This window comes from Lithobates pipiens, unplaced genomic scaffold, assembly GCF_037356315.1.
Source record: "Lithobates pipiens isolate NorthernLeopardFrog02 unplaced genomic scaffold, aLitPip1_a1.2 Scaffold_25, whole genome shotgun sequence".
NCBI classification, from domain to species: domain Eukaryota; kingdom Metazoa; phylum Chordata; class Amphibia; order Anura; family Ranidae; genus Lithobates; species Lithobates pipiens.
The window spans coordinates 124,348,511-124,363,095 of NW_027507787.1; positions in this window are offsets into that span (position 1 = coordinate 124,348,511).

Genomic DNA, 14,585 nt, shown 5'->3' on the forward strand with positions numbered 1-14,585 from the left:
GTTTGAGGTATATGCTTTATTCTGAGTAGTTGCTGTGTGCATTTGTTTCTTTCCGTAGGGGTGGTTTTGGCTACATTACTGCAGGATTTTCAGGAGTCTGTTCGGTGTTTCCCAGACAGTTTCAGAAACGTATTTCAGCATATGACATGTTTACGCTCGGCAGGGCTATCCACGTTTTCCACTGCAGGTTACCCATCACATCTATGGATTTTCAACAGATTGAGGTGATCATTTTTAATTGGCTTGTTCAGTGGCAAGTCTCCTCATCTGTTCATACACAGCTTACATATCACGTTCTTAGTTACGTTTTCTCATGCAGTTTATGTTGCTCACGCAGGTTACGTTGCTCACACATTCATGTTTTCAGGCAATTTACGTTTTCCATGCAATTACGTTTTCCATGCAATTTACGTTTCCATGCAATTTTCGTTTCCATGCAATGTTTCTCACGTGACTTTCGTTTTCTCCATATCTCACGTTTCCCATGTCGCTCATGTCTCCCATATCGCTCACGTTTCCCTTATGTTGTGCAACCTGCGTTCGCCAGGCAGGTTGCATTTTCTCATGCAGCCTCGGTTGCTACTACTCACATTTATCAGTTCACGTTTTTCACGGTTCTCGCTCAGTTACGTTCCTTCATGCAGCTTGCATTCCTGTCTCAGGTTACTTTTCCAGTCTGTTCATATTTCGCATTTAGTTAGTTTTTTTCACCCAGTTACGTATTGCTTTCCATCAGTTCGTGGTTGTTATTTGTGTTGCTGGGTGCCGTCCATTTGTTTGTTTTGTTCAGGTACATCATCATGATTAGATCATGGCATCTCCACTGCAGCTACCTGTCTCGTTTTCAGGTTTGCACGGATTGAGTTTGTCGTTTTTAATTGGCTTGTACAGTGGCAACTGGCAAGTCTCCCTCATCCGTGTTAGATAATGTTACATCTTGTTTCTATTTCATAATTACGTGTTTCACCATTACTTCAGTAGCCTGACAAGTTTTCAGGTCTTCTCTAGGCCTGAGTTTAAGTTTTTAATTTGCCTGTTTAAGTTTTTAATTACGCCTCAGGTAGCACGGCCTGGTAAATTACACAAGACAGGCATACATCAGTCCCGTTTTACATTGGAGGTTTTGGGGGGGTGAGGGGGGGGGGCATTTGGCTGCAGGTAAGTCACAGGGATGGTGTGTTATTTTTCTGGTTTATGTCAAGTTTATTTTTATTTTCCTGGTATACAGATCATGTCTCAAGCTGCAGATATTGAGGACTTTGCGTCTATCCCGCCTTCTCCAGCTAGGGGGTCGGAGCTGGATAGCTCTCTTTCTCTCAGAACCTAGACCGTCCCAAGGCTAATAGCAGAACTTCAGCGCCAAAGGATCACTTTCTGGCTTCGGCTCAGAAAGCCCAATTGTTTAGGTTACTGTTCCCTCATGCGGCGGAAGCAAGTGTGGAGCAAGTTACCCTACGTCTGTGGTTTCTTCTCTCTCCCAGATCCACACTACTCTTAATTCCCTAGCTAAATTCTGTCAGGAGTTGCGCAATAGAGTGGAGGTGTTGGAAAGTCAGCCTAATGCAGCTTCAAGAGTTTCTACTGGCCCAGTGGTTTTAGCAGATTCCAGAATCCCCATGGTGCTTAGGCCAGTGCCACTAGGCCCAGGTAATAATTTGTGGGCTCCTCCCATTACTCCGGCTCATTTTATCCCTGGGAACATTAAAAAAGACATCTTGGGAGGGGAAGGGTGTCAACCTTGCATCCCTGTTAATTGCTGGTCGTGACATGGTAGATAATAGGTCTTACGCTTGCGGGGATGTTTCAGTGGTGGTCAAGACCAGGGATCACAGGCTCAATCGCAAGTTGTCCATCCCTGAGTTTGTCCTGGCCTTTAGTCTTTACAGAGATATAATTTGCTCTGTAAGTCCACTCAGATTGGAGGAATTGGACCTGTACCTGTATACGGTGGTCGAGTTAGGCCGCAAGTATGGTGGGTCCAGCTTTTCCGATTATCACCTGTCTTTTTCTGCCAAGGTGGCGGCCTGTTTTGCGCAATTCCAGGTGGTAACAGTTTGGAGCAATATTGATACAGAGTTGTTTTGCAGGCATTTCGCTAGGCTTAGATCCCTGGTGTGCGCAACTTGCCAGTCGTCAACTTGCCAATCATCGGGCCATTCACCACACCACTTTTCTGGGTTTGGAGGGTCAACCCCCTGGGGCTGGTTAGAGGGAAGTTTTCTACGTTTAATTTATAACTTGTCTACCCCTCATTGTTCACACATAGCTAGCCTTAACTCTCTGATTCCCTCAGAAGAGTTTTCTCTCAAATATGCTTCGATAGATCAGGCAATTCAGTCCATCATCAGAGTTGGCTCAGGCACCTGGTTGCCCAAAGCCGACATTGCGGACGCTTTTAAACGCCGGCCAATTCTGCCATCACGTTGGCAGTGGCATGGTATCAGGTGGAAGGGAGGTTACTATTTCGCCACTAAACTTACTTTTGGGTCTAAAAGTAGTCCAGACTCTTTTGCCAAGGCCCTCAGCTGGATTCTCACTCACAGGGAAAATTGTCACAAGGTGATTCATTATTTAGATGATTTTCTCCTCATTGACCCCACTGATCATTTGAAGCTCATTTCAGTTTTTTCAGCTCTCAACATCCCACTTGCGGACAGGAAAATGGAAGGTCCTGTTACTAGTCTCGCGTTCCTGGGTATCACACTTGATTCTCGATCCATGCAGGCCAGTCTTCCTACTGACAAGCTAGTTAGGATCAGAGATCGCATTCATGCCTTCACGTTTTCCCGGGTTTTTACCAGGGTGGAGTTACAGTCACTGCTGGGTATGTTAAATTTTGCAATGAGGATCATTCCCCAGAGGAGGGCTTTCATTTCCAGGTTATTGTCAGTGTTGCCTTCAGCCCCTAGCTCATATATGCAGGTCTTCCTGGATCCATCCGCTCTATCTGATCTACTGATGTGGGATGAGTTCCTCCAGAATTGGAATGGGGTCACCATGTTTATCCCTGCAGTGTCCAGTTCTTCCGCTCAAGTATCAACAGATGCAGTGGCCACCAAAGGCTATGCGGCCATTTTTGGTTCGCACTGGCTGGCAGGGTCTTGGTCTGATGAGGTCTTGGCTATTCCTCAGTTTACTGAGACGTTGGCGATGTTTGAGATTTATCCCATAGTGGCAGCGGCTCAGGTGTGGGGGCATTTGTGGGCAGGTCAGTGTTTTTTTTTTCCACAAATAACCAAGCAACCTCTGAAATCATCAACTATGGCCGATCTAAAGCCTTGCTGATAATGGGTTTTGTGCGTAGGCTCGTTTGGCTGTCCCTCTATTTCAAATTTTCACTACATTGTAGGTTCATCAATGGTACAGATAATGTAGCGGCTTAATTTCCCACTATTTTTCAAGCAGGCCCCGGATGCGGATGCCTGTGCCATGCCTTCTCCACAGTTCCAGCAATTAGTGATGGAATAAATTCCCATTGGGCTGACGCAGCGGCCTTGATCAATGAGTCTTTATCGTTAACTACTAGGAAGGCTTATGACTCTGCTTGGAATGTTTTCCAGGCTTTCCGGTCAAAGTTTTCTCGTCCTGATTTGTTACAACATCCAGTACCTACTAGCGTTTACTGCTTTTTGCCACTCCCAACTCAAATTAGCCCACAGCACCATCAGGACGTATCTGGCTTGGATTCAGCATGTCATGCCTCTGGAAGACCCCAATAGGCCTTCTATTTTTTCTGCGCACCCTATCAACAAAGCAATCCTCAAGGGGATCCAGAAGGGTAGCCCTCCTGCCGTGGTTAGCAGACTTCCCATCATGGGTAATATTTTCTATGACTTGCCTGACATGCTCACAAGGTCTCCTTTTGGACTGTTGCCTAGCTTGGTGCTAAAGGCAGCGATCTATCTGGCCTTTTAAAAAATTTTGAGGCCGGCGGAATTTTTGGTGTCTGGCCCAGCGTCTCATAGTTACATAGTTAGTCAGGTTAAAAAAAAAGACACAGCACAGTGGTGTAGTGGTTAGCACTTTCACCTAGCAGCAATAGGGTCCCTGGTTCAAATCCTGACCACAACACCATCTGCCTGGAGTTTGCATGTTCTCCCTGTGCCTGCATGGGTTTCCTCCCACACTCCAAAGACATGCTGGTAGGTTAATTAGACCTTGTCTAAAAAAAAAAAAATGGCCTTAAAATGTGTATGTGTATGTCAATGTTGTATGTTTGTAAGCGTGTCAGGACCCTACAGGGTAAAAGGACCATGCAAGAAAGCGCCCTGAGGCGATTCAGTTCGCATAGGTAGTGCTATACAAGTCACTCACTCACACAAGTCCATCCAGTTCAACCACAAAAAAAAATAATATATCATACAATCCCATATACCCAATTCTATATCCACAGTTGATCCAGAGGAAGGCAAAAAACCCCATCAGAACATGATCCAATTTGCTAAAGCAGGGGAAAAAATTCCTTCCTGATCCCCCGAGAGGCAATCGGACTTTCCCCGGATCAACTTTACCTATAAATGTTAGTACCCAGTTATATTATGTACACTTAGGAAATAATCCAGGCCCTTCTTAAAGCAATCCACTGAGCGGGCCAGAACCACCTCTGCAGTGAGTCTATTCCACATTTTCACAGCTCTTAGCCCTTGTACACACGGTCGGAGAATCCGTCGGAATGTGTCCTATCGGACCGCGTAGTCGGATAATCCGACTGTGTGTGGTATGCATCAGACTGATTCCGTCGGAATATCCGTCGGACCCAATTTTCCAACATGTTGGAAATATTTCCCGACCAACTGGGCCGGTCGGACATACTCCGATCATGTGTAGAGAATTTTGATCGGACCAAGTGCCACGCATTCTCAGATCAAATTCCTACATCAAAGCTATTGGCTACTAGCCTGAATGTAGTCCCATCGTAACGAATTTACGTCATCACGTTCTGAAAGATCAGATTTTCAGATCAACTTTGTCCGACCGTGTGTATGCAACAGTTTCGGACAAGATCCGATGGACAAAATCCGACGGGCAAAATCCGACGGATTTGGTTGTGTAAATCTCCGACCGTGTGTACAGGGGCTTACTGTGAAGAAACCTTTCCGTATTTGGAGATTAAATCTCTTTTCCTCTAGACGTAAAGAGTGCCCCCTTGTCCTCTTTGTTGACTGTAAATTGAATAACTCGACACCAAGTTCACTATATGAACCCCTTATATATTTATTCATGTTGATCATATCCCCCCTCATCTCCTCTTATCAAGAGTGAATAAATTCAGTTCCTCTAATCTTTCCTCATAGCTGAGTTCATCAATGCCTCTTATCAGTTTGGTTGCCCTTCTCTGCACTTTCTCCAGTTCCCCGATATCCTTTTTGAGAACTGGTGTCCAAAACGGAACTGCATATTCCAGATGAGGTCTTACTAATGATTTGAACAGGGGTAAAATGATATCTCTCTCTCTATACCTCTCTTAATACAGGAAAGGACTTTGCTCGCTTTGCAAACCGCAGCTTGGCATTGCATGCTATTATTGAGCTTATGATCTACCAAAACCCCCATATCCTTCTCCACTATGGATTCCCCCAGTTGTACTCCCCCTAGCATGTATGATGCATGCATATTCTTAGCCCCCAAGTGCATAACTTTACATTTCTCAACATTAAACCTCATCTGCCACATAGTCGCCCAATTAGACAGAGCATTGAGGTCGGCTTGTAAATTGGAGACATCCTGTAAGGACGTTATTCCACTGCATAGCTTGGTGTCATCTGCAAAGACGGAAATGTTACTTTTGATCCCAGACCCAATATAATTTATAAAGATATTAAAAAGTAAGAGTCCCAGCACTGAACCTTTGGGTACACCACTGATAACCTTAGACTATTCAGAGTAAGAATCATTAACCACTACTCTCTGAATTCTGTCTTTTAGACAGTTTTATATCCATTTACAAACTGATATTTCCAAACCTGTAGACTTTACCTTACACATGAGCCGAGTGTGCGGAACTGTATCGAACGCTTTTGCAAAATCCAAGTATACCACGTCCACCGCCACCCCTCTGTCCAAGGTTTTACTTACCACCTCATAAAAAGAAATCAGGTTTGTCTGACAACTTCTGTCTTTCATGAATCCATGCTGTCTGTTACTTAAAATATTTTTTTCCTGCAAGAACTTGTCTATGTGGTCTTTTATTAATCCCTCCAGTATCTTCCCAACTATAGAAGTTAAACTAACAGGTCTATAGTTACTTGGTAAAGACTTTGTTCCCTTTTTAAATATAGGCACCACATTGGCCCTGCGCCAATCCAGTGGTACTATTCCTGTCATTAATGAGTCCCTAAAAATTTGATACAATGGCTTTGAAATTACAGAGCTCAATTCTTTTAGGATCCGTGGGTGGATGCCATCAGGTCCAGGTTCTTTATCCACCTTTATTCTGTTCAAATATTTCTGGACCATATCACTTTTGAACCATTGTGGATTTGGGGCTGCGTCACTACCACCCCCATTATGGACATGAGCTCCCCCATGCTCCTTTGTATACACAGAGCTGAAGAAAATATTTAATAAGTTAGCCTTCTCTTTGTCCCCAGTCACCCACTCCAGATTATTTTGTAAAGGGCCTACATGCTCAGACTTGTCCTTTTTACTATTAATATATTAATCTCGTGTACTTTTGATCAATCGACTGGTTAGACACCCCGGCCATTTCTGTTTACATCTGCATGTTTGCAAGATGCTACAAACAGGAATCGGCACGGACATCAGGTTTTTTGAGACTGGCAAGACACGGTGCCCAGTGTTGGTTTTAGACCAGCTAGTCAGTGCTATGTCTGACAAACCCAGGCATAGTCCGTTGCTGCCTTTTCCCAGTGCTCCCCTCTCCTCTATTGGCTAATCTGGGTCTGGACCCTAAAGCGTACTCTGGCCATTCGTTCAGGATAGGGGCGGCTTTGCGCCAAGAGGTCCCAGCTCACATCATTAAGAAATTGGGTAGGTGGAACTCGTCTTGTTTCTCCAGGTATATTCCAGAGCCATATTTTGAGATGTCATAAGCATTTGTCAGTTTGGCAGATTGAATGTTAATTTCAGCATGTGAATAAATCTGTTTGTTCAAACTCTCAACCTACTGTTTGTATATTTTTGCCCCCTTTCAGGCAACTGACCAAGTGAGCATGGCACACCTCAGGTCAATGTTCTCTGTTGCTGTTTGTTCCTTTTCCATACCATCCATAGTTTGACTCCAAGTACAAGTGTAAGGCTGTCTGCAGGACAGCCTGTATTTGTAGTAGGAGTCAGGCCACATAAAGCCTGCCCTCCTTTGCCTCCTCTCATGATCGTAGGCTCTCGTATCCCACCCACCCATTTCCCCTTCTTTCTTTTTCTTTCTTACTTTTCATTTCATTCATTTCATTTTATACTTGGATATGCCCCCTTTCAGGCATACTGACTAGTGATGGCCGAACGGTTCGCCCGGCGGTCGTTTCGCGGCGAATTTCCGACTTTCGCCGTCCGCGGGTTCGAACGCCTTTTTCCGTCGTTCGCCCCGGCGGACTTACGTGTTTAATGTATACAAGAACTTTAACCTTTCGTGACACGTTTATCATGTGTTACAGGACAACCAATTGAGACATGACAGCTCATGGACACTTGGACATTCCCCCTAACCTATAAATACACCCGATCCGGTGGCCATTTTACATTCTTTCTTCTGTCACTGTAGGGAAAGGATCCTGTGTGGAGTAGGGACAGAGAAAACGCTAGCTATTTGGTACACAAAAGTTCTTTTCAGGACTGGTATAGGTGTTAGGTCAGCAGCCTGAGTTTCTTTTGTCAGTTTAGATAAAGGGACAGAGCGCTGTATGCTGCTATTTTAGGGACAGCTCAGCCAGATTAGTCTTTCTTCATCATCATCATCATCATCATCATTAGCTGTTACTATCAGGTCCACAAAAGAGCTGTTCCAGCTAATCGTTCCAGCCTACTCTTTTTTGCCAATTTGTATAGGGACAGGCAGGAAGCAGTGTGTCAGGCAGTGAGGATAATTTTAAAGACTTGCTGTTACTATTAGTTCCACAAAGGTTCTTTTCAGGACTGGTATCAGTGGTACGGTAATAGGCTTGTACACGTATAATATTCTTTCTTCCAAATATAGAAAGAATATTATACTTGACTGCTGCCCTTCTGCTGCAGTCTGCTAATCATTCACAACTCACTTGTTCCACAAAGCTCTTTATCAGGACTGGTAACTTGGTCTGTCTAGGGTGCTACGGTACATAGGCTTGGGTGCGGTACAGTCTGCTGTTCTGTAAGGACCGCTATCGGTCCACAATACATAGGGTTGCCGTGCACTACTGCTGACCGCTGCCCTATACTGCAGCAGTCCTTCATTGGTATAGGGACTGACGTACAGTCTGCTAATCACTAACACACAACCTGCTTGGTCCACAAAAGTTCTTATAAGGACTGGTAACTTGGTATAGGGTGCTACGGTACATAGGCCTGAGTGCGTTACAGTCTGCTGTTCTGTAAGGACCGCTATCGGTCCACAATACATAGGGTTGCCGTGCACTACTGCTGACCGCTGCCCTATACTGCAGCAGTCCTTCAGCGGTATAGGGACTGACGCACAGTCTGCTAAACACTAACACACAACCTGCTTGGTCCACAAAAGTTTTTATAAGGACTGGTAACTTGGTATAGGGTGCTACGGTACATAGGCCTGAGTGCAGTACAGTCTGCTGTTCTGTAAGGACCGCTATCGGTCCACAATACATAGGGTTGCCGTGCACTACTGCTGACCGCTGCCCTATACTGCAGCAGTCCTTCATTGGTATAGGGACTGACGTACAGTCTGCTAATCACTAACACACAACCTGCTTGTTCCACAAAAGTTCTTATAAGGACTGGTAACTTGGTATAGGGTGCTACGGTACATAGGCTTGAGTGCGGTACAGTCTGCTGTTCTGTAAGGACCGCTATCGGTCCACAATAGATAGGGTTGACGTGCACCACTGCTGACCGCTGCCCTATACTGCAGCAGTCCTTCAGCGGTATAGGGACTGACGTACAGTCTGCTAAACACTAATACACAACCTGCTTGGTCCACAAAAGTTCTTATAAGGACTGGTAACTTGGTATAGGGTGCTACGGTACATAGGCTTGAGTGCGGTACAGTCTGCTGTTCTGTAAGGACCGCTATCGGTCCACAATAGATAGGGTTGACGTGCACCACTGCTGACCGCTGCCCTATACTGCAGCAGTCCTTCAGCGGTATAGGGACTGACGTACAGTCTGCTAAACACTAATACACAACCTGCTTGGTCCACAAAAGTTCTTATAAGGACTGGTAACTTGGTATAGGGTGCTACGGTACATAGGCTTGAGTGCGGTACAGTCTGCTGTTCTGTAAGGACCGCTATCGGTCCACAATAGATAGGGTTGACGTGCACCACTGCTGACCGCTGCCCTATACTGCAGCAGTCCTTCAGCGGTATAGGGACTGACGTACAGTCTGCTAAACACTAATACACAACCTGCTTGGTCCACAAAAGTTCTTATAAGGACTGGTAACTTGGTATAGGGTGCTACGGTACATAGGCTTGAGTGCGGTACAGTCTGCTGTTCTGTAAGGACCGCTATCGGTCCACAATAGATAGGGTTGACGTGCACCACTGCTGACCGCTCACCTATACTGCAGCAGTCCTTCAGCGGTATAGGGACTGACGTACAGTCTGCTAATCACTAACACACAACCTGCTTGTTCCACAAAAGTTCTTATAAGGACTGGTAACTTGGTATAGGGTGCTACGGTACATAGGCTTGAGTGCGGTACAGTCTGCTGTTCTGTAAGGACCGCTATCGGTCCACAATAGATAGGGTTGACGTGCACCACTGCTGACCGCTGCCCTATACTGCAGCAGTCCTTCAGCGGTATAGGGACTGACGTACAGTCTGCTAAACACTAATACACAACCTGCTTGGTCCACAAAAGTTCTTATAAGGACTGGTAACTTGGTATAGGGTGCTACGGTACATAGGCTTGAGTGCGGTACAGTCTGCTGTTCTGTAAGGACCGCTATCGGTCCACAATAGATAGGGTTGACGTGCACCACTGCTGACCGCTCACCTATACTGCAGCAGTCCTTCAGCGGTATAGGGACTAAGAGTTTTGTCACAGGGTCATTTAAAAAATGACATGCAGAGGAAGAGGCAGGCCCTTCCGCAGGGGTGGTAGGGGTAGGGCAGGAGCAACAGGCTTGAGCCAAAGTGGGAAGTTGCAGAAGGTGCGTTCAATTACTTTAAAGGATGCACCAGACTTGGTTGAGTGGCTCGCTCAGCCTTACTCTTCTGCACCCTCCTCATCCTCTCGATCTGCACCCTCTTCTTCACTCTCTGCTATGTGCACCCCCAAAGACACTACCACCAACAACACGACCACCACCACCACCACCACATACCTTCCGCTTGAGTCACTGGAATTATTTTCCGATCCATATCAAGAGGACATTTCTGATGCGCAGCCACTCTTGGTATTGGATCAGGAAGAGGAGGTAGCAACAAGCGCTACTCAGCAGTCTGACGCCAGTACCCAGATCAGCCCAAGGAGGAGGTTGGTCCCCGGTGTTGCTGCCTACTCTACTTATAGCGGTGGGGAAGGTGACGTTGATGATGACGTGTCTAGTGATGTCACGTGGGTGCCCACAAGAGAGGAAGAGGAGGGGAGTTCAGAGGGAGATATGGACCAGCAGATAGGGAGGAGAAGCAGCAATGACTTACATTGCACAGCAGGGACAAAGCAGACTGCAAATGTATCAGGAGCGAGTCATCGACCATGTACGGTCACATCTGGCGCTCCCAGGACACCGGCACATGGCTCCGCAGTGTGGGCTTTTTTTAACGTGTCCGCTGCTGACAATAGCGTTGCCATCTGCAATCTTTGCAGTCAACGCGTTAGTCGCGGTAAGCCCAATACTCACCTAGGGACGACCGCCTTAAGAAGGCACATGAGCAGCCATCACCGAGCCCAGTGGGAGCAACGGAACACACAAAGCCACACTGCAGGCTCTCACCGTCCAGCCTCGTCTTCTACTTCTCCTTCTCCTCTCTCCTCACAATTGTCCTCCACTCCACCTTCCATCACGCCAAGCTCACATTTTTCTGCAAAAAGGCAGGCTTCCGTGGGCCTAATGTTTGAGCGTAAAAAAATGATGACGCCGGATAACCCTCTTGCCCAACGGTTGGCGGCTGGCTTGTCAGAACTCATAGCCCGCCAACTACTGCCATATAAACTGGTGGACTCGGAGGCCTTTCGCAAATTTGTGGCCATTGGAACACCACAATGGAAGGTCCCAGGAAGGAAGTATTTCTCAGAGAAGGGCATCCCAGAGCTATATGGCCATGTTCAGCGGCAAGTGAATGTATCTCTGGCACACAGTGTCGGTGCCAAGATACATCTGACCACAGACACGTGGTCTAGCAAACACGGGCAGGGAAGGTATATCAGTTTTACTGCCCACTGGGTGAACCTTCTGACGGCCGTCAAGCATGTAACCCGTGGCACCCGTGTAGATTTGGTTTTACCGCCACGGATTGCATGCAGGCCTGACTCTTCTTCTCCTCCTCCTACTCCATCCTCCTCCCTCTCCTCCTCAGCTGCCTCCTCCTTTTCCGCTGCTAGCGTCTCTTCCACTGCACCGCCCAAGCTCCCCAGAACCTATTCCACATGCCAGGTGAGACGTTGCCATGCCGTGCTGCGTCTGTTGTGCCTGGAAGCAAAGAGCCACACTGGCCCGGCACTCCTTTCAGCTTTGCGTTCACAGGCAGATGAGTGGCTAACACCGCTCAATTTGACAGTTGGTAAAGTGGTGTGTGACAACGGTGCCAATCTGCTTAGCGCATTGAAACAGGGCAAAATCACGCACGTGCCGTGCATGGCACACGTCTTAAACTTGGTCGTGCAGCGATTCCTTGTCAAATACCCTGGGGTCCAGGACATCTTGCGGCAGGCAAGGAAAATCTCGGCCCATTTCAGAAGATCTTACACGGCCATGGCTCGCCTTGCTGACATTCAGCGGCGACACCATCTGCCGGTCAGACGTCTTATTTGCGATTGCCCGACGCGATGGAACTCAACCTTCTATATGCTTGATAGGCTGCTCCAGCAGAAACGTGCAGTTAACGTCTACCTGTATGAACTCTGCGAAAGAAACGGTTCTGGGGAGCTGGGTTTTTTTTCACCGCGCCAGTGGCTGCTCATGCGCGACACATGCAGACTTCTGCGGCCATTTGAGGAGATCACCAAACTGGTCAGTCGCAGCCATGGCGCCATCAGTGACATGGTACCTTATGCCTTCTTTCTGGAGCGTGCATTGCGTCGTGTCATTGATCAGGCTGTGGAGGAGCAGGAGCGGGAAGATGAGGAAGTCGCAATGCTGGATGAATTCCCAGGGGGGGCTACTCTATCTGAGACAAGTCAACAACAGGAGTCTGATGAGGAGTCAGAGGAGGATGGTGCCGGGGCGGATGAGCAGGAGCAAGAAGAGCATGCTTTAAACCTTTCTGGGATCCCTGTTGTGCGAGGATGGGGAGAGGAGAATGAAGAGGACGACATTATCCTGGATGATGAGCAGGAGCCAGGCCACCACACCGCTTCCACTTTAGTGCAAATGGGGGCCTTCATGCTCCAGTGTTTTAATAGGGACCCCCGTATAAAAAGCATGAGGGTCAAGGACCAGTACTGGGTGGCAACGTACTTAGACCCCCGGTACAAACACAAAATGGCGGAAATGTTACCGCCGTCGCAGAGGGCTGTCAGAATGCAGCACTTCCAGGCCTTGCTTCGAGAAATGCTGCATTCTGCTTTTGCGTGCGCTGGCAGAGGAGCAATTCCCACTCCCAGAGAAGGATTTGCGGGTACCAATCCAACAGCGCCTGCAAGAAGAGGCCGGTTTGAAGATGTGTTGGTGACTTCGGATATGAGGTCATTCTTTCAGCCGACCCATCGACAGGTGTCATCCGGATCCAGCATCAGGGAACGCCTAGACCGTCAGGTGTCCGACTACATTGGGTTAACGGCCGATGTGGACGCTCTGAGGAGTGATGAACCCCTAGACTACTGGGTGGGCAGGCTTGACCTCTGGCCAGAGCTTGCCCAATTTGCAATCGAACTGTTGGCTTGCCCCTCATCCAGTGTCCTGTCCGAAAGGACGTTCAGCGCAGCAGGGGGGATTGTGACCGATAAGCGTACTCGCCTAGCTCACCACAGTGTTAACTACCTCACATTTCTAAAAATGAATGAGGCATGGATCTCGGAGGAATTCAACACATGTGATCAGTAGACCATGTATATGTCTATAAACAATTTTTGGAATCAAGCACACAGACCTTCTTAATTCATTTGGCTCACTTCCCTGACCCAAAAAAGCACACCGTACTATATGCCCCTACCCTCCTCTTTGAAGAGGTTGAGCGGTGTCATATTTCTACTGGGGCTGCTTATTATGAGGGGTTCCCACCATCCCTGTGCTGTGCTGACTTCCTCCTGGGTGTTCTTATTATGAGGGGCTCCCACCATCCCTGTGCTGTGCTGACTTCCTCCTGGGGGTTCTTATTATGAGGGGATCACACCATCCCTGTGCTGTGCTGACTTCCTCCTGGGGCTGCTTACGGTGCTGCTGTCAGCGCTGTATGTCACGGAGCTGCTGTCAGCGCTGTATGTCACGGAGCTGCTGTCAGCGCTGTATGTCACGGAGCTGCTGTCAGCGCTGTATGTCACGGAGCTGCTGTCAGCGCTGTATGTCACGGAGCTGCTGTCAGCGCTGTATGTCACGGAGCTGCTGTCAGCGCTGTATGTCACGGAGCTGCTGTCAGCGCTGTATGTCACGGAGCTGCTGTCAGCGCTGTATGTCACGGAGCTGCTGTCAGCGCTGTATGTCACGGAGCTGCTGTCAGCGCTGTATGTCACGGTGCTGCTGTCAGCGCTGTATGTCACGGAGCTGCTGTCAGCGCTGTATGTCACGGAGCTGCTGTCAGTGCTGTATGTCACGGAGCTGCTGTCAGCGCTGTATGTCACGGAGCTGCTGTCAGCGCTGTATGTCACGGAGCTGCTGTCAGCGCTGTATGTCACGGTGCTGCTGTCAGCGCTGTATGTCACGGAGCTGCTGTCAGCGCTGTATGTCACGGAGCTGCTGTCAGCGCTGTATGTCACGGAGCTGCTGTCAGCGCTGTATGTCACGGAGCTGCTGTCAGCGCTGTATGTCACGGAGCTGCTGTCAGCGCTGTATGTCACGGTGCTGATGTCAGTGCTCTGTATTACGGTGCTGCTGTCAGTGCTCTGTATCTCCTGCACCCTCTTGTTTGCCTACCCTGGTCCCTGACCTTCCCTCTCCTCCATTGCCTTCATTAGCTCCATAGTCCTGAATTGTCAGAACAATTTCCCAAATAAAAAAAAAATGCTTGTAGTTATCGATCCCAAATTCACCTCATACATGTATTATGCTATTGTCCAGGTGGTGGGACTACGTGCTACCCCCTAATAATTACCCCGTGGCCGCAAATTCGACCTAAAGGTTTGCGAAATTCGCCTC